Here is a 19,897-nt window from a genome sequence, read left to right as displayed (position 1 = left end):
ATTTATCTAAAACAAAAGCTCTAAAAATATATATTTTAAGGATATGCAATAAGACTGTTTTTTGTATAGACCTTGTTTATAAATTTTTATTAGAAGGACACTTCCATAACTCAATTGGTAACTCCCTTACATCACCTCTCAAAAAGAGTAAATCTTTGTAATCATGAATCCTCAAATGACTACACCAATGGAAGGCCTACACTGGCTCCCAAATAGCCTTTGAATTTGCAGATTAACCAATCACACACATGTACATTTCTTTCAGATGCAGGCACCCTGGCAAGAAGGCTTATTGCTTATAAGTTTTTATTCACAAAAGCTTGTCACTGGAAGTGCCCATTACCAAGGGACAATTGTAAGATTAGCAACTCCCCTGTCCATCATTATTCTAAAATGTACCCTCCAGCTGTCACATCTGTAAAGTCCACCATTCTTTTTTAAATAAAATGTGACCAGTTAAACCATATATACAGTTCATCATCCATTGCAAGATAAAAGGTTACATAACTACTCAATGTCACTAACAAGAGGTGCCAAAAAACAATGCAATAACGTGCCGTAAAATTATTTCGTTTTTTGTGCTGCAATTTCCTGGGTGGGTCTGTACAATGGATAGCATACAGTAGAGTGGCATACATTGAATAGCATAGAGTAGAGGAGCATAGAGTAAAGTGACATACTGTGGAATGGTTTAAAGTAGAGTTGCATAGAGTGGAACAGCGTAGAGCGGAGTGGTGTAGAGAGGAACAGCATACAGTGGAATAGCATAGAGTGGAGTAGCATAGAGTGTACTTGCATACGGACTAATACTATACAGTACAGAGGAGTGGTGTAGACTGGAGTGACATATAGTGGAGAGGCATAGAGCAGAATAGCGTACAGTGGAGCAGTGTAAGGAGGAGTGGTGTACAGTATAGTCGTGTGCAGTGGAATAGGGTACAGTGGAGTGGCACAGAGTGGAGCGTGTATGGTAAAGTGGCATAGAGTGGAGTGGCATAGACTGGAATAGCATACAGTGAAGTGGCATAAAGTGAAGTAGTGTACAGTGGTGTGGAGTACAGTGGAGAAGTGCACAGTTAAATAGGGTACAGTGAAGTGGTATGGAGTGGAATGGTGTAGAGTAGAGTGTTTCATTTTGTATAGTGTGTTTTCATAGAGTAATTTAAAAATAAGGTGTGGTCTCTGTAACATAGGCAGGGATAGGAACAGTGGGAAGAATATTGCCCTACCCCTTCCCTTCCAGTACCTTCATTACTTATTAGCATTTTTAATAGGTGTCTACATTAAAAAAATATACAATAACAGTCTCAGATTTATTAATTATTAATGCAAATCAGCATCCAAAATACATGCATTGCATTACTTTGTGTTGTGTTACGTAAAGTGAAAAACACAGCGCAGACCATATCAATTAAAATTGGCCTGCTGCTCCTGTCATCCTCCTTCTCCAGCACACCAAAAGGCTGAATTGTGGTTTGCACAGCTTTTCACTACTAGTGTGGGCTGCATAGGATTTGTACTACAAAAATGCCCTTCCAGAACACATTCCCATGCATGGACACAGCAAAAGGGTCTGATACATTGGATGTGTGTTGGGCATAGAGCTGATCTGCCCCCTGTAACTCCCCCTTGGTGCAAAGCAACGTAAAGCATTTTTAGCTCTGTGAAAAGGTCACCTTTCTAGTGCAGAACTCGTTTTGTGATGGATATTTTGTGCTGTTTAGTAAAAAGCATGCATCTCTTTGATTCACATTGCGTCATGTTGCATCATGCTAGCTGTGATGCAAAGACTTAATAAATATGACCCTTACTCTTGACTTTAGATGACTGAGGAGCATATTATCAAGGACGGTGTTAAAATTATCGCCGGTTTAGCGGCAGAAAACTGAGCTTGATGATATGCCGAAGAGAATTCCAATAGAAGCCCATGTTCTGGTGTCAACATGGGCTTCTATGGGAATTCTCTGCGGCATATTATCAAGCCCATTATCGCCGCTTTAGCGGCAGTTTTCTGCCGCTAAACCGGCGATAAGTTTTAACGCCGTCCTTGATAATATGCCCCCATGTTCCCTAATTTGAGAGAGACTTTTCTGTAGTGCAAATCTCATCTTCACTAATAAATCCCCATAATAAGTAGATAATTTCACATGAACTGATACCTGTAGGTGTGTTTTTCTACATCTTTTTGTTTAATAGAGTTCACGTTTTATCAGTAGTGTAGTACCTCCTGAGTGTCAATATTGCAAAACAAAATCCAGATGAATAAATATCTTAATACTTGAAATTAATCAATTAAGGAGTGTGGGCTCCCCCGACCTATATCCTCAAATGGGAGAAGTGGCTATGGGGGAATTGTTTTAACTTTTCACATCTAGAAGGTAACTGTATTTTGAAGCTAAATCAAAAGGAGATGGTGATGCATATTTATATTTTAGGTACAACAAGCTATCGGTTCAAGGACTGGTTCAAAATATTTTGCGGTCTGCAAAAGAGATGAACTGGTGCAATAACCATAAATGTCAAAGACAGTATAAGTTAGCTTAGGTCATCTTGACAGCTACTGTTTATCTCAAGTGGGAGAGTCCAGAGTCAGTACTGGATCCCATTGAAGGCTATATTCAGTGCCCATCAGAAGCAGTATTTGGGACATCATCTGCAATCTTACTCAAGATGCTTTGGGTTATGTTGCTGATCTTGCTCATAACGTTCCTGATAATATGACACTGCTGTGCTGGAGAATATATTGCTTATTTTATTCTCAGTCAACTCGCAAATGTTGTTAAGTTCATATCTTGTAGTTACACACTTCTGGTACGGGGATTCCAACCTGTCTGTGTCTGCTTTAGATTCTGTCAGTTTAAGTGTTTGTGTCTTTTCTATAAAGATTTCCGACAGATATTGCACTATTTTTCTGTGGTTCCTATATAGGCTTGTATGACTATACAACTCATTCCTTCACCAAAAAGCCTTTACCATGCAGATGCCTATACCATGCATGCCTTTATCACACATGCCTATACCATGCAATGTAAGTATAGTTCAGATAAGTTTACCCCCATATCTATCTGTCTGTCTGTCTGTCTGTCTGTGTCTGTCCGTTCGTCCGTCCGTCCGTCCGTCTGTCTGTCTGTCTGTCTGTCTGTCTGTCTGTCTGTCTGTCTATCTATCTATCTATCTATCTATCTATCTATCTATCTATCTATCTATCTATCTATCTATCTATCTATCTATCTATCTATCTATCTATCTATCTATCTATGACCTGGTTTCCATAGGAAGAGCGCTTTTTGATTTGCCAAAAACTTTAGCGTCATTTGACGAACCTTTGTGAAATTGTCAAAACTATTGGTGCAGGCACTTCAGCTGCTGTCTTGAAAATTTCGGGGTGGTTCGTCAAGCGGGGGCCGAGAAAAAGGGGGTCCCAAAATGCTTTTTCTACAAGTCAATTTCCATACAAAACTTTAGACATGGCTAGAGCCCAAACTACTGAATGGAATTACACCAAATTTGGCAGAAATGTAGCTCTTGTTCCAGAAAGCACTCTTTGTTGTTAAATGGTGTAAATTCCTACAGTAGTTGCTGAAAAATATAAAGAGTTTTCAGACATACAACTGTGGCCGCGGTGGATCAGTGACCCATCCTGACCTAGTGCCTGAGATCTGATTGGCTGCCAACACTTCAAGCTAGGAAGTGTTGGCAGCTATCTTGCGACTTGGTTGAACCAATTCAGAAGAACAAAGCGTAAAAAGAAAGAAAAGGAGCCAGGGTAGAAACACCCTGACCCCCTAGATCTCTTGAAGGGGTTCCACAGAGACCCCCTGGGGTCACAAAAGCATTTTTTAAAGATTTACGGTGGGAATCGCAGTCGGGCCGCATATCCAGCGGAAATGTTTTTTTAAACGAAGTGCAGGTTGCCATACTTTTTTTAATTAGGCCCCCGGGTGGGCCAGGTCCCGGGGACAAATAAAAATAATAATGGGGCCCCCGTGGGCCTCCCACAGCGCCAGGGACTGCCACCTCCCCAGGTATAAACACAAATGAAATGCAGGGGCACATGGCCCCCCGCTTTGCCAGGGACCACCACCTTCCAGGGTATATATTGACAAACAATACATGGTGGGGCTCCATTTTTGTTGGAAGGGAGGTGGATGGCCTCCCTCATGGAGCTGTAGATGGCCCTGTGGACCACCATCCCCCAGGGCCAGCTCCAGCAATGTACCGATGTGCCCACCCCATAGACATTGCAGTTTTCTATGGCGTCCCGCCAAGCCATAGCAAACGCTGCTCCGGTTCATGGAGTGAGAGCAGGAAAAATGCTCTTGCTTCCATGAAGCAGTGCAGAATTGCTTTTGTACAAAGGGAGCTGCCTGTTTGCAGATCCCTCTGTCCAAAAGCAATGCCGGCTCATGCTGGAGGTGGGGAACCAGCAGGGACAGTGGGGCCTTCAGGCTCCCCCTCGGTCCCCAACATGGTGACCATACCCCAAGGGAAGGGGTCCACAGGGCAAATCAGCCCAGGGAGGGGGTGCGTGCTGTCCTCCTCCCCATTTAAATAAATAAAATGAAGGCCCGGCCCCTGGGGATGGGGTCCCCGGGCTGAAATCGGCCTGGATAGGGAGGCTGCGCTAGCCCCTCACCCTATTTCAAAAAACAAAACAGAAGGCATGGCCCGGGGGAATGGGGTCCCTGGGGCCAAAATTGGCCTGGGGAGGGGGAATGCGCAGCCCCCTCCCGTTTTTACTAAATAAATTAATGCCTGGCTCCAGGGGGTGTTGTTTTTGGGGCCGAAAGTGGCCTTGTGAGGGTGGCTGCATGGCCCCATCCCTTTATTTTATTAAGACAAGAAATGGGCCAGGCCCTGGGGGATGGGGTATCAAAGGGTCCACAATGGTCCAGAGAAGGGGGGCCATGCAGCCCCCTCCCAAAATATTAGGAGGAAAAAAGACAGGAAATCGCTGAGGCCAGCCCCTTTCACCACCACTCTGCAAACACACTTTTTGGCATGCTGCTGGGTGGGGTATGAACTCCCCTTGGCTGCTGAGGGCCCTTAGGGGCTAGCAAGATCTCCTTTTACCTCCAGAAAGCCCCACACAGTGGAATTGCTGAGAGTTTGTCCAAGGTCACATCCCCTTTCTGTACCACTGTGCAATTGCACTTCTCGATGCACTGCTGGTGGAGGGATGAGGTCCCTTTGCCTCCTGAGTTCCTCAGGACTATAGTGGACTTTATCCCCCAAGCAGCAGTACACCAGGAGGCATGTTGCAGAGTGGTGAAAAAAGGGAGGGAGGCCTCTGATGATCTCTCAGCAGTCCAGCTGTGTGGGTCTTACTGGAGATAACAGAGGGCTAGTTGGCCTCCAAGGACCCTTAAGAGCCTGTGGCACTTCATACCCCAACTAGAGGTGCGCCAGGAGGTGTGTTTGCAGAGTGGAGGAGAAAGGGGGCGTGGCCTCATAAGATGTCTTAGAAATCCCTTCTGTGTGGGACGTACTGGAAATAACAGCAGGGTAGTTGGACCCCAGGGAATCCTTGGGGGCCAACTACCCCTCCTGTTACCTCCATTAAGTCCCAAAGAGCGGGATTGCTAAGAGGCCACCCCAATTTCTCTACCACTCTGAAAATGCGGCTGGTGGTGCACTACTAATTCGGGAATTAAGTCCAGTTTAATCCTGAGGGACCTTGGGGGCCAAGAAACCTTCCTGGTACCTCCTGTAAGTCCTACACAGCAGGATTGCTGAGAGCTGGTTTGAGGTCCAGCCCCCTTTCGCTACCACTCTGCAAACGCAATTATGAGTTAAAAAAACATAGAAATTCACTGAAAAAAAACATAGGTCACAGGAATAGTATAGCTAGGAATTAGCATTTAAAAAACCTCAGAACTTCACTGAAAAAAACAAAGGTTACAGGGACATCATAGTTAAGAAATAGAATTTAAAAAAACCTTGGAAATTCACTGAAAAAGCAAAGGTTAGAGGGACGTTATATTTAGGGTCAGATTTCACTTGTATAAAACCAGTGACATTCAGCAGTTATAGTTAGCTGAGCTAACTATAGCTCACGCCACAGCAATGCACTTCATATGACCTCACATATTACATCACTCATGACATGGTCAGTGATATCACTCATGACATTGCTCATTACATCTCAAATGACATCACTGATGACAAATCTGTCTCTCTGTGTATGTATATAAAACAAAGTATTTGTGTATATATATATATACATATATATGTGTATATATATACATATATGTGTGTGTGTGTGTGTGTGTATACATGTATATATATATATATATATATATATATATATATATATATATATAAATATATATATATTCACTTAAAAAACCATAGTTTTCACACACGTTATAGTTAGGAGTTAGCATTTAAAAAACCTTGCAAATTCACTTAAAAAACAATAGGTTTCACACATTTTTTAGTTAGCTGGACATTTCCCTCGTAAAAAACCAATGAAATTCTCCCGTTATAGTTAGTGCAGGCAACTATAACTCACGCGACCGCAATCCTCTGCTGATGACGTCAGATATTACATCACTGTATTTAGACACCTATTTACCCATGTCTTCTTCCATTAATCTTTAGCTATACATATATTACAAATATTTATTTTTCAGAAAGACACATATGTAATCAGTGATGTAATATCTGACGTCATCAGCAGAGGATTGCGGTCGCGTGGTTGTGCGTGCCGTGCGCGCACGGTGCACGCACCCCGCGCTTTTTCGAAGAAAAAAAAATGTTTTTTTCACCTTTGGGGGTCCTTCAGTGACCCCCTGACAAAGGCTAGGGGGTCAGGAACTGTCCACCCTGCCCCCTTTTCACGTTCTCCACCTTTGTTTTTCACTGCCTCAGACTGCGAGAGACAAAAATGGCGGCCGACACTTCCTGATTTCGACCGATTCGAATGTTTACTGACATCTAACAACCAATCAGAATTGCGCTCTCGCACGTCACCGTGCGCGCACCGTGCGCGCACGGTGCGAGGCTATAGATATGTATGTACTTTTAACTGCAATTTTCTCCGGAACTAATGAACACATTGACTCCAGATATGCAAAAGGCACATCCCTGACCTGAGGACTACCTCTTTGCCAAATTTAAAGTAATTCTGTTCAGCCGTTTGGGCTGTACCTTGGACTAAAGGTCCCTATAGAAAATTGCATGGGAAAAACGCGTTTTGGGACCCCCCTTTTTTCTCAGCCCCCGCTTGACGAATCCCCCCAAGACTTTCAGGGTAGGAGCGGAGCGACCCACCTATTTTGAAACTTTCGCGAGGATTCATCAATCGGCGCCAAAGTTATTCCAAATAGAATGTTGCTGATTTCCTATGGAAACACGGTCCTAACTATAACTATCCACTGGTGACCGCCAGTAGATAATATATATATATATATATATATATATATTTGAACCAGTCCTGAACTGCAGGCATACGAAGACAGGCGCTGACACCGTGGGACAATATATCAAAGAAATATTTATTTCCAAAGGATGCCCTGACGCGTTTCGACGCATACAACCGTCTTCTTCAGTACATCAGGTCCCTCTATAGTGTCGACTTATATACGAAAGACAAGGCACAATCCACCATGGTTGTCACAGCAACACTAGTCATAGACATAAAAGAGATTTCGGTTGTGTCTGTGTTGAATAGCGACAATTACGAAACAGTGATTAAAAATTATACTGAAAGAACACTGTGGTTTCAACCAAATGAGAAACAATTAATACATTGTTGCATAATCAAACTAAGACCTGCAAGAGAGACTGAAATGGTACACTAGTGTGTAGACGTTATACAGTTAGTGTTGTGGCTTTCATATGAAAATAATTGCATAACTTTTTTTTCTTGCAGGTTAACAATTAAACAGTTCGTCAAAAAATACAATATGCCATATTTATGAAGTGTTCGGTATTTAAGCCCAAGTGGGCCGACATACAGAGTGTTCCAAAGAGCTAAAAAGAGAAAATAACAGGTGTCGGTGCCTTAAAGATAATAAAAAGGTTATACAAAACAAGAAAGAACCAATGTTTCGGATCAGAATACAGGAGCGAGATGCATGCACAGCTGGTAGACATTTGTAGTGATTTTCTAAAGGTGTACATTTAGCGCTTCGTCAGCGTTCATCCCATTGGGGATCTTGCTGTCCAGAAGTATGATATATCTGGATTCTAATCGTCTCAGACGTAATTGTCTGTTCCCTCCCCTTATGTTTTTAGGAATGCTGTCAATGACAAAATAGGATAGGTCATCTATTTTGCCATCGTGCTGTGAGTTAATATGTCTCGCTACCGGATATGCCTGGTCATCATTAGTGATGGCCCTTAGATGTTGCAGTATCCGGACATGTACAGGATGTATCGTACTCCCTACATATGTTTTGTTGCAGGTACAGCGAAGGACATATACTGCAAAATCTGTTTTGCAAGAAAAACTACCCCGGATTTCAAAAGGGGTTTTTCTGAAAGGAAGAGAAATAGATCTAGTGTTCACACCGTATTTACAGGCTTTGCATTTAGAACATTTCTGAAAGCCTCTCTGTGGTTTAAGCCAAGTGCCTCCCTTGGTGAGTGTGGGTGCATTGGTGACCAGTTCCTGTTGCATACTTTTTGCTCTTCTGAAAGTCAATTGGGGAAATTTTTGGCACATGGGACCTATTGTGGGGTCTTCACGCACTAGAGGCCAGTGTCTGTATAGAATCTTTCTCAGATTCATGTGGTAGGTGTTATAACCAGTAATGAGTCGGGGAGTGTTGTCAGCTATCTTGTGTGTGGGTTTTTGGCTGTCCTTGAAGATCAGATCTTCCCTTTTAAATTTGTCACACTTGTGTTTGGCTGAACTTAATGTTATGGTATTATAGCCCCTGTTTTTTAGGCGTTGAAACAGACTGTCTGTAGATCTCTTAAGGCTGTCTTGGGTGCTACAGTTACGTATATATATATATATATATATATATATATATATATATATATATATATATATATATATATATATATATATATATATATATATATATATATCCAAAGACTACTCCCACCAGCCTTGAAGGTCCTTCAACTGCCAAAGAAGTAAGTACACGAGCCTAAGAATAGTGCAAATTTTCATTTAATGCCCAGAGCGACGGCCATAACGTTTCGGCTCCGTGGAGCCTTGTTCACATGACAGCGTGTAACTCATGATGTCACATATTTAAAGTGATACTGCTGGTCACATGGGGGGAATCACATGGGTATAAAGTCATAAACAGAGAGAAAGTACAATTAACCCCACGGCAATGAATTCAAGTGATCAAATTACAGGCTAAAACATTGTCCATATCTATAAGCTTTCCATATGCAATATATGTATCTAACAATGTCGGCATGAATGCCTGATGCCTGTAGAAAATACAATGTAAACATTTGGCTACTCCTAGAAATTAAACATGAATTGTGCCAGTTGTACATAGATAACATAATTGCCAAAAGCGGATAAACAATCTGTTTAGGTCAGACTTCAACAAATAATACAATATTCCTCATAAAAATGTAAATTTTATGATAAAAGGTATTATGTTAAAAAATCCAGGTTACCCCACGGACCATTGAAAATAGAAAAGTGATGAGTGCAATCTATATAAAAAAACTATTAATATAAGATGAAAAAATAAAATTAAAGTGCCTGTGCTTAAAATGATTGGAAGAATACATTTCTTAAATAAGACAATTACAGAGAGAGGAACCCGCCCAGTGTAACCCAAGGACAGAATATTCAGGTTATAATCCTCATACAAGGTTAATGAGGCACACAAATAAATGGAAGCACGGATTAAATGAATCCGAAAACAGATTTACTTATGTCTGTTAATAAAGTTGGTTTATGCAGAGTAAGGCTGCGGTGAGACCCGTCAATTACAAAGTTGATTTTAGTACAAACTTGGTGTGGTAAGTTTAGGGATGGAAATCCAAAAGCAGTTTGGTTTCAACTGATAAGACACAAAAATCCATAAAGGAATGGGGATGTGCAAATACGCAAATTTCACAAGTCTAAGTGCAATTTGTCTACAATAAATGGTAAAATACCAAATAAATAACCTAGAATATATAAAATATATATATATATTACATGAGGTTAAGACAAAAGACTTAAAAATGTTAAAAATGCTGTTATGTACACATCAGATAAAAAAGTTGCCCAAATAGAAACCACCGCTTATAAAAACTTAGTTCGTGGGGGGACTTGAAGAGAAACCACTCATATAGTGTGCCCACTGAATAATGTTCTACAATGACAGGGTAAAAGAGACAAGAAAAAGGCTAGTGGGCAACATTATGCGGTACTGTATGCTTAACCCAAACATGTATGCAGATCCTCCGTTATGTTCAGTCCTGAAGGAACCTTGGTGTTGAGTTGCAAAATGTAGCGGGTTTCCAATTTGCGGAGATTGGACTCACGATTTATATATAAAACACTTGCCACTTGCCACTGCCACTGGCGCTTCTCTCAGGAAGAATGGAGCACGGACCACAGATAAGGTGCTGTATGCTTATTTTATTTTCCCATCGACATGACGGCCATTACGCGTTTCAGATCCTGAGAGCCTTGATCACATGACGCGCTGTCTAGTCAGCTGATCTTTTTTATACCATTTTTTTCATTTGTATTTAAATTGACCAGTGCATATATAAACAAAATGTTGTCATACATATAGACAAACACAGTTTTGACCTTACAATCTGTTTTCATGCCTTACATTTCAATTGAAATTTCATTCGTAAATGTATATGTGTACAGAGCAGCCACTGAATTATGGTATAAATACCAAAAACTTTTTTTTGTGAATACAGCGGGCGTTCTGAGTACTTCTGAGTACTTGGCTACCTTTGTCTTAATTCCCGTTCAGTGTAATTGATTTCATTAGACTTTATGCGGGTTAAAAACATTTGGGTAATAAACCTTCATTTATGAAACTATGGGAGATATGTGCAAAATACTTAAATTTACAGTACTGTTTAGAATTCTTAAACTCCTGAGGCAGTGGGAATTGAATCATTTTTCATACAGGTTTAAGTTCCATTTGCAGTTGTTACCTGGCCTCTCTCTATAGGGGTTGTAGATGTTAAAACGGGATTAATCAATAAAAACCTTGATCTAAAAATGTTGTACTTTAAAATCAGAAAATATACTGTAAAGATATACATATTTCCTGTGCAAATTGTGCTTAAGGTACAGTACTAGTTTGATCTTAGCACCTTGTTGCAACCTACAAGATTGTAAACAATTGAGCAATAAAGCCTGTGTAAATATATGACTAAAGAAGTGAAATTAGTGCAACCATAATATATTAAAGTGCTAGTGCCATTAGTCTCCTAAGTGTAAAGATATAAAATAGACATATAAAAAAAGGTTAAAATCCTTTATATTTTTCTGACTTCTATTCCCGTTTGGCTTTTAGGAGCATACTACATAGTGAGATAATTGGCTTTGTATCTATTTGCATGTAATGTCTCACTAAAAGCCTTAATTTGTTTAGAGACATGTATAAAGGTCTTCGGTGGTATTCAACCCTCCTGGGCTTTTAGAATTGAATTCTAAGATGTACCGTGTTTCTAACTTTCGTAATGTTCTTTCCCTGTCACCGCCCCTTTTATTTGAAGGTACACTGTCTATAAGTTAGTATTTTAGATCTTTGGGGTCTGAATGATGTTATTCCTCAAAATGCCGGGCTACAGGGTACACAGGATCACGTATACAACAAATTCTGTTTTACATGTCAGAGCCCTAGTTATACACTGCTCTTGGTCGCTAAACGCTGTTGTGTAGGATATTTTGTTGTTGCCATGCTGATAGGTCTTACAGGATTTACATTTGTAAAAGCCTTTTCTTTGAATCAGCCAGTTTCCCTTTTGTCTGTCTATTGGAATGTTTTGCACCAACTTATCCTTCATGTTGGGCGCTCTCCTGTTGGTAATGGAAAGTTTGATTGGTAACAGGTGACCAATAACTGGATCATTTTGCACAATTGGCCAGTTTTTTCGGATGATCCGGTTGATAGCTTTGTTCTGTTTACTATACCCTACTATCATCCTGAATTCATCACCTGTTGTCTTTTTGGGTATGCTGGGGGCCTTAGGTGTTATGACTGCATTCGGTTGTAATTCATCAAGTTTCAATAGGGTAACCCTGTTTGTCGCCATGACTTTTAACTATTGAAGCATCTATGCATTTTTTGGTGTATCCCCTTTCCATGAATCTGTCTCGACTGCTTTGTTGGGCAGTATGGAGTTTTATTTCAGTACTACAGATTCTTTTAAGCCGAATCATCTCCCTATAGGGAATGCTCTGATTGAGATGTTTCGGGTGTGCGCTAGAGACGTGCAGAACAGAATTTACTGCTGTGGGTTTCCTGTGTACCTTAGTCTCTATTTTGCCATTACGAATGTATACTTCTTCATCTAGAAATGTAACCATATCTGAGCTAATGTTAGCAGTAAATTGCAGATTGATTTAATTCATATTGAGTTTCTCAATGAAATTCTGTGCTTCTAACCCTGACCCATGCCATATTAGAAACAAATCATCGATATATCTCAGCCATATTTTTACATTTGGATTAAGGATCTTTTCAAATTTCCTGTGTATGACCAGCTCCTCCCACCAACCCATGTGGAGGAAGGCATAGCTGGGGGAGAAGCTGGCCCCCATGGCTACTCCCCGTAGCTGCTGATATAGGGTGCTCTGAAATAGAAAGATGTTATTATTTAGACAAAAGTCTATCATGTCCAAAAGCATTTTGCTGTGCTGCTCTTGTGTTGCAGGTCTTTTTCTGAGATTATGTTGTATAGCTCGCAGCCCATCTTTGTGATTAATGCTCGTATAAAGCACTGTGATATCCATAGTGATCAGCAAATAATCCGGTTGCCATGGAAAATTGTAAGTTTTGGCCAGGAAGTCTCCCGTGTCCTTTAAGTATGATGGCAATTGTTGGACAAACTCTTGAAGAAAGCGATCTACATACTGGGAGGTTTTTCCTGTTAGCCCGTTCTTAGCAGATATAATTGGGCGGCCTTGTGGTTTTAGCTGGTTTTTGTGTAGTTTGGTAATGAAGTAGATCACAAGGGTTGTCGGTGTATCATTCCTTTGGAATTTATACTCATCCTTTTAAATTAAACCTGAACTTTTCCAAGCCATTAGTTTACTATAGTAAATGTTGTATGTGGCTTTTAAAGATGCTGGATCACTCATTCGATAACATTGTCGATCAGCCAATTGCTCTGTGGCTTCTTTTATGTAGTATTCTTTAGCCCAAATGACCAGGTTGCCGCCCTGATCCGCATTCCTTATAATTATGTCTTTGTTGTTTTTAAGTTTGGTCATCAATTGATGATATTCGATTTCTTGTTTATTCTTTTTGGTTCTCCTTGTGTTTTTGATTTTATGATTGAGTTGTTTGATCCCCAAAGTGATCTGTTCATGAAATGTGTCTATTGAATCCCTCGGCATAACTGGGATGAAAGTAGATCTTGGTTTGAACATACTGGCATTTGTTTTGGGTCTGTCAGTTGCCTCTAGAGTGGAAATTTGACTGCACTCTCCTTGTATTGTGTCCTCTGAGCCAGGTCCTGAAGGTCACTTAAGAGTGGCATATCTTCCGCAGTTAGGTTGTTTTGGGATGAGGTTTGTACGTACTCTATATCCGATTCTTTTTGTGATTCCTCATTGGTTCTGTCTTTGAGGAGATTATATTTTTTAAGTTTGAGTTTTCTGATTCCTTTGAATATATCTATCCTGGTCGCTGCGTAATCGAACATGCTTTCAAGACAAAATGTGAGTCCAAGAGAGAGAAGTTGCATTTCTGCTCTATTTAGATCTATATGCGCTAAGTTGGTTACAGTGATGTTGCTCATTTTGTTCGACTTTATATTTGAAATTATCTGCAGCTCCATCGACGTGTTTGGTATCTTTTGTTCAATTCTCCTTCGTTTTGGCAAATCTCCTTTCACGGCGTTTGATGGTTCTGTTTTTCCTTGTGTGTTTTGTTGTGGCCGGGGTTGTAGTGTTTGCTTCCTCTCCTCCACTAAAAATTCAGTTCTTCTTCTAATGAGATGGTTGCTGGGACCTGTATGCCTCCCCTATTTCTGGTTTCTGCCTCAGTTTCGCTTTCGAGTGCTAAGCTCAGTTCTGAAGTGGAGGAGTCTGCTTTTCTACCCCTATTGTTTATATATATATATATATATAATTGTAATTTTTAATTATTTTACATTTCTTTTTTTGGGTGGCAGACCCCCTCAAACCTCACCACTTTTTATATTGATTATTGGGCACCCCACTTTTTAAAATTACCTGTGCACCCTATAACCATAACATCCCTAAACCCTAAAAATGCACAAAGCATCCTATACTGCTGCCCAACACTAAACCCTAAAAATACTAGAGGGCAGAATTGGCAAAGATTCAATCTCACAGAATTACATTAAAATTCCACATAATTCCACAAAATTCAGCAACGTGCAGCACATATACCCTCCAGTGGTCCTATCGACTACAACAGAGGTTTTTCACAAGCAAGAATGGACTGCCAGGAGTTAAGGAGCCCTGTGTGCGTGTGGTCAATGGCCCCATGTATCACCCGCACACCTGTATCTACAGCACTGACAGCAGTATTACCCCTTCCCCCGACCCAGAGGCCTGAATGTGGCAAGAGACATCCTCAGTCACGGGGGTCATGGTGGCTAGTCACAGTTCTACCTCAGAAGCGGGACCGCCAGCGTTTAACACCGCCAGTCTCATCCCTCCAGGTCACCTCCCGCTTAGCAATGAGTAATAGCCCACTTCTGATTCACCAACTCTTCTTCTCCCAAGGCTCTGCCATTTTCAGAACCTTTGACCGTCAGTTACCAGACAGCAGCACTAGTCCTCCCTGAATAACAAGCGTCTCTAGCCAAAGAAATAAGACCAAACTAAGGCCAACCCGCAGAGCGACGATGATAGGCCTCAGTTGCTGTCTTCTCCACACGCCCCTTTAGTTTTGCTCCAGGCTGCCTTTCTGCTGCTCCCTTGTCCTCACTCTCTCCAGAACCACGAACCAAAGCTAGGCAAAGATAAATGCTAGAAGGCCCAGTACAAGCTCTGATCACATGGTGCACACCGCCTCTGCTAGAGCGCCCCTTTCCCCTGCGGGAGTGCTCGGTGGCTGCACAATGGGGACCTCCTGCCATTACCCCTCTGGGTAAGCTTGGGAGAGGCATCTTCAAAGCAGCAACAGAGTCATCCTTTGTCTGCACTCTATTATCTTCTTAGGTTGGGCAAGGCGTTTGATGTCACTCCTCTGCCCGCCCTCATACGCTATCCACCAACAGCCCTGAGTGTATTCAACAGTGCTGCTGATTTTTTAATTCTGCCGCAGAAAAGCGGAATTAATTATTCATTCTGTGTTACATGAGTAACGCGGAATTACTAAATTACTTCAATTCCATCAGTAGAATTAAAAATGTCATCCACCCCTAAAAAATACCCTTCCCACCTTATTGCCCTTCCCACTCCTCAACCCTAAAAATATCTTTACCACTCTATACCACTACCCACCCCTAAACCCCTTACCACCCTATACCTTGCTCACCCCTAAACCCTAAAAATACCCCTGCCAACCTATACCACTACCCACCCCTAAGCACCAACCCCTAATGTTGTGAAGGTTGTTTCTCCTACATAGCAGCTCCAGTCGCCCTTTAACATTCTGAAAATTTCGCCTCTGAAACGAGATGCAATACTCTGGATAAGGCCTAATTAATGAGTAACACAGCTGTCTCTTAACACTTTTTTCCCTTTTTTATTTATTTATTTGTATAGCACAACTAATACCTTAGGGCGCCTACGCGCTTGGCATCAAAACCTCATGATAACATAGAAGAAACTTAAAACCTAGAATTAGAGAAGCCAGAAGGTAAATAACCAAGTCTTGAGACCTTTCCTAAAAGAGAACAGATCTGGCGAATCTTTTAGCTTAACAGGTAAACGATTCCATAATCTGGCTGTGATATGTACAAATCTTTTGCCTCCCCAGTTCGAGGGTCTGGGGTTGGACACCTCTTCGAGCTTGTGCGATGAAGACCGAAGATTTCTGGAGGGAACATACCAGCAAACTCGATGAATCAGATAATCTGGGCCGTGGTTATGAAGGGTTTTGAAGGCAATGCATGGAGCCTTTTCAACTCTGTCTTTTGCAATCCAAAATTCCTAGGGCCCAATGATCACTTTTAGGAACCATTGTTTGCATGCAATGTTTTTTTCTTATGAATGCTTTATTACTCGTTGGCAGCCTGCCTGTGTGTTCTGTATCCTCAAATTACCTGTCCTTTCCAAGCATGAATAGATGACCCTCCAGCGCGGTGCTGTGACTTTCTGCCACTGAGGAAATCTTTCTGTGCTTCCAGTACTCACAAGCAGCCTGAATGTCCACAGCCTTCGAATGCTTATGTTTCCGTAAAAAGAATGGCAGACGCTCTGGGTTCTCTTACAAGATACAATCTGAAGAGTCCCTTCATCTCTGGATGCATAAAGTGCTATTCCATCCAGAGTGCACTTCTGTCGGCACTCGCCTCAGAGTCACCGGTGTTCTACCTAATAGAAGCCGTCGAGAAACGTGAACAAGGTTAAAAGAAGACGGTGGGAGGGAGGGCGGCTCTTTTAAGAGTCTGGCACAGCCTCCAACACCGCTCGCCCCATCTTCTCCTCCTCCACCGGTCTTAAGCTTCCTCTGTCCACCCCCCCCCCCCTCCACCCCCCACCCCCGCTCCCCCGCGCCTACAGCCTTCTCAAACACTTCACTGCCCTGAAAATATGCTTTCATTTTCTGTAAATTGTCCTGTCTCCTAAACAATGGGGAGTGTGTGATGGCATTTCCCCCCATTAAATACTTAAACACTTCTGCACAATAAAAGCGAAAAATAAAGGCAGAACAACTTGAATAGCTTTCAAGCTTTCAGATTGTGCTAAACTCTAGCACACACCATTAAGAGTGATGGTGCATGACAACAATACATTTGACTGCTGTTTAGCAGTTCTTTAAGAGATTGTTTTCATAAGCCATTCATGTGTTATATTATTGCAGAGTTTTCTTTTGTTTTATTCAAGCTTACACAGAGACACACACGCACGCACACGCACGCACGCACACACACGCACACACACACACACTCAATTCACGCATCCTCCATGAGACAAAAGCAACAGAGCAGCTTTAGAGCCTGCAGGTCTGGGGGCCGCTGGAAGCAGGAGAGGAGAGAGAGGAGCATGATTGATGGAGTTCTGGTTGGCTTATAAAGGGCAGCCGGGAGTGCAGGGAAATAATCAGGGAAAAGGGCGTCCCGCGCTGGCTCTCTCAGAGGGGAGAAATGAATCCTGCACCTCTGCATTATTAAGTTGTCAGGCGGGCCGATGATGAAAATCTGAAGGTCACGCATAACAAGAGGCACCTTATGGGGGGTCGCAACCTTTCTGGAAGTGCTACACTCATGTTTATCTGCACCTAACCCGTATCCACAATTCTTTATTTGATAAGAAGATTGGAGAGGCGGGAGGGTGGGGTGCGGGGAGGAGGGACGGATTGCATTCATGATATGAATAAGCAGCAGGTAGAATTACTGTTGGATTCCGCCCTCTCCAGCTGATGGCGAAGTCTCACTTCGCGGAGAAAGATAATAAAGCTAAAGGACACACGAGGGATGCAGGCAGAAATTGTTTGCTACAGTGGAACTCAATAAAGGGAACTGGGGCCTTCCTAAATGACAAATTCGGCACAGCACCGCTAAGACCCGGCCCTCCTCTTCATCAGCGCTCCCGCTGAAGCTTGCAGTTAGTTCAAATCTTTCCTCTATCTGCTTTTGGGAAAGGCTGGCTTTGAAAACAAGAGATCTGTGAAGACAAACAATTGTAAAAAAAAGACTACCAGCTGGGGCTGACGTTTGTAACTTTTAGCACCAAGGACTGCAGCCTTCAGCAAGTAGAAGGCGGTGTTATCAGAGATAAGACTCGTCGATTTTGTATGATTCGGTGCCAAGAATACGTGTGAATGAGCGTCTTTACTCCATGACCGGCGGATCAAGTAGACTGGGTATTTGCATCCGTGAGCGGCAATGCGAAGATATCTATGCCGAAAGCCAACCGGTTCTAATTTTCTTTTTTTGCACTTTTATATAGCACGAACTCGAAGGTATCTGAGCGCTTTACGTGAGCATCCTTTTTTGTAGGCACTGTGAGATTCAGTGATTTGCCCAGAATCGCAGGACGCTCGGGCCTACTGCCAGACTCGAACCTTGTTCCCTGGCTTCAAAGTTGGCCGCTCTAGCAATTAAGCCACATCCTATCCCTAATAACCGAGTGAGGGGCCACAAGACAACATTGGTGTGGAGTGCACACGAAGACACACTTGCTAGCACATAACTCATAATAAATCAATCAACAGCACGTCCATCCAGCCACAGCATTTCCCTCATCACCGCTGGTGCATTTGATGTAGCACTCTATGGGGCATATTCTCAAGAACCTGTGATAACCATTGCAAACGCAACCTCCAACATTGCAGTCTATCGCGGGAAATTTATGCTGTGATAACCAAGTATTCACAACACGGCTGCACCATGCTTTAGTCCCCAGATAACGCGTCAAATGACAGCGATAAAATCAACGCCATGCCGCAAAAATGCAAAACACAAACGCAAAAAAAGTTGCGATGAGGCCAATTGCGATACAAAAAGCAGCGAAAACCAGCGACAGGCCTGCAATTCACACGCGTCTGGCGGGAAAATGCACCATAAAAGCAGACCTAACAAACGGTGAGATGACAACGTACGAGCACAATCCCACAGCTGTGACGCAGAACAAATGACCATTGTCCAAATCAGATAGGCAGTTCCCCACAAGCAGCCACAATGTACATTGACATGCATTCAGTATGTAACCTGCGCCAATGCGGAAGCAAACATGGAACACACTGTGAAACCGCATCCCCTCTTCACATTGCAGAGGGATAAATAACACCCCCTGCACACTGACATGCCATGTCCATGACCATACAATAATGAAAGCATGGACCAATGTAGGGGCAGTGACTCCCCCACATACATGATGCACATGTCACGGGGCTTGAGTCACAGGGTGCATCCCTGCATCATGGCGGCTCATATCATAGCCCAAAAGAAGCCCTGTTGTCACTTGTAGGCCACAAATGACAGTCAAAATGGAATGAATTGGGACACATGTGAAACACCGAAGAGTGGGATACTGTAACAACTGTGAGACACAGAACTGGCAGTTCGAACACGTGACACCCTAAACCGCCTCACTGCACAGAGGTGACATACCCACCATCCATCAACAAATACCTAACTTGTCAGCACAACATGTCGCACCCATACTTGTCTGAGTGAAGTGCCTGTACAGATGAGTGACATGCACACAGGGAATATGTTTCGGAATGCATTTATTAGCACATGCTGTGCCTGTGGTCAGTCAACGTACTGTGCCCTTACTGCTAAGGACCCTCACAATGTGACATCGACCAGAGAAGAAATTGTCAATGATGTAGTCCCTACTGGCAATTCCTGCTGTGGCTGCAGTGGGGTGTGGTCCACCTGCCTCATCTTCGTCATCATCGTCCGGTGCATCTGGCACTCATAACCATGGGGCTCTGCTGCGTACACATATGTTGTGCAACACACAACATGCAACGATCATCTTGCACATGAGGCCTGGGCTGTACAGGAGCTTTCCACCTGTGACGTCCAGGCACCTGAAACGTGACTTCAACACGCCAAATGTGCGCTCTACGATGCCCCTGGTGCATTTGTGGGCCAAATTGTAACGCCTCTGGGGCTGTATGTTCGGGGCTCGGAGGGG

Source organism: Triturus cristatus, chromosome 3_1 (assembly GCF_964204655.1).
Source record: "Triturus cristatus chromosome 3_1, aTriCri1.1, whole genome shotgun sequence".
Lineage (NCBI taxonomy): Eukaryota > Metazoa > Chordata > Amphibia > Caudata > Salamandridae > Triturus > Triturus cristatus.
Note: the sequence above shows the minus strand (reverse complement) of the source record.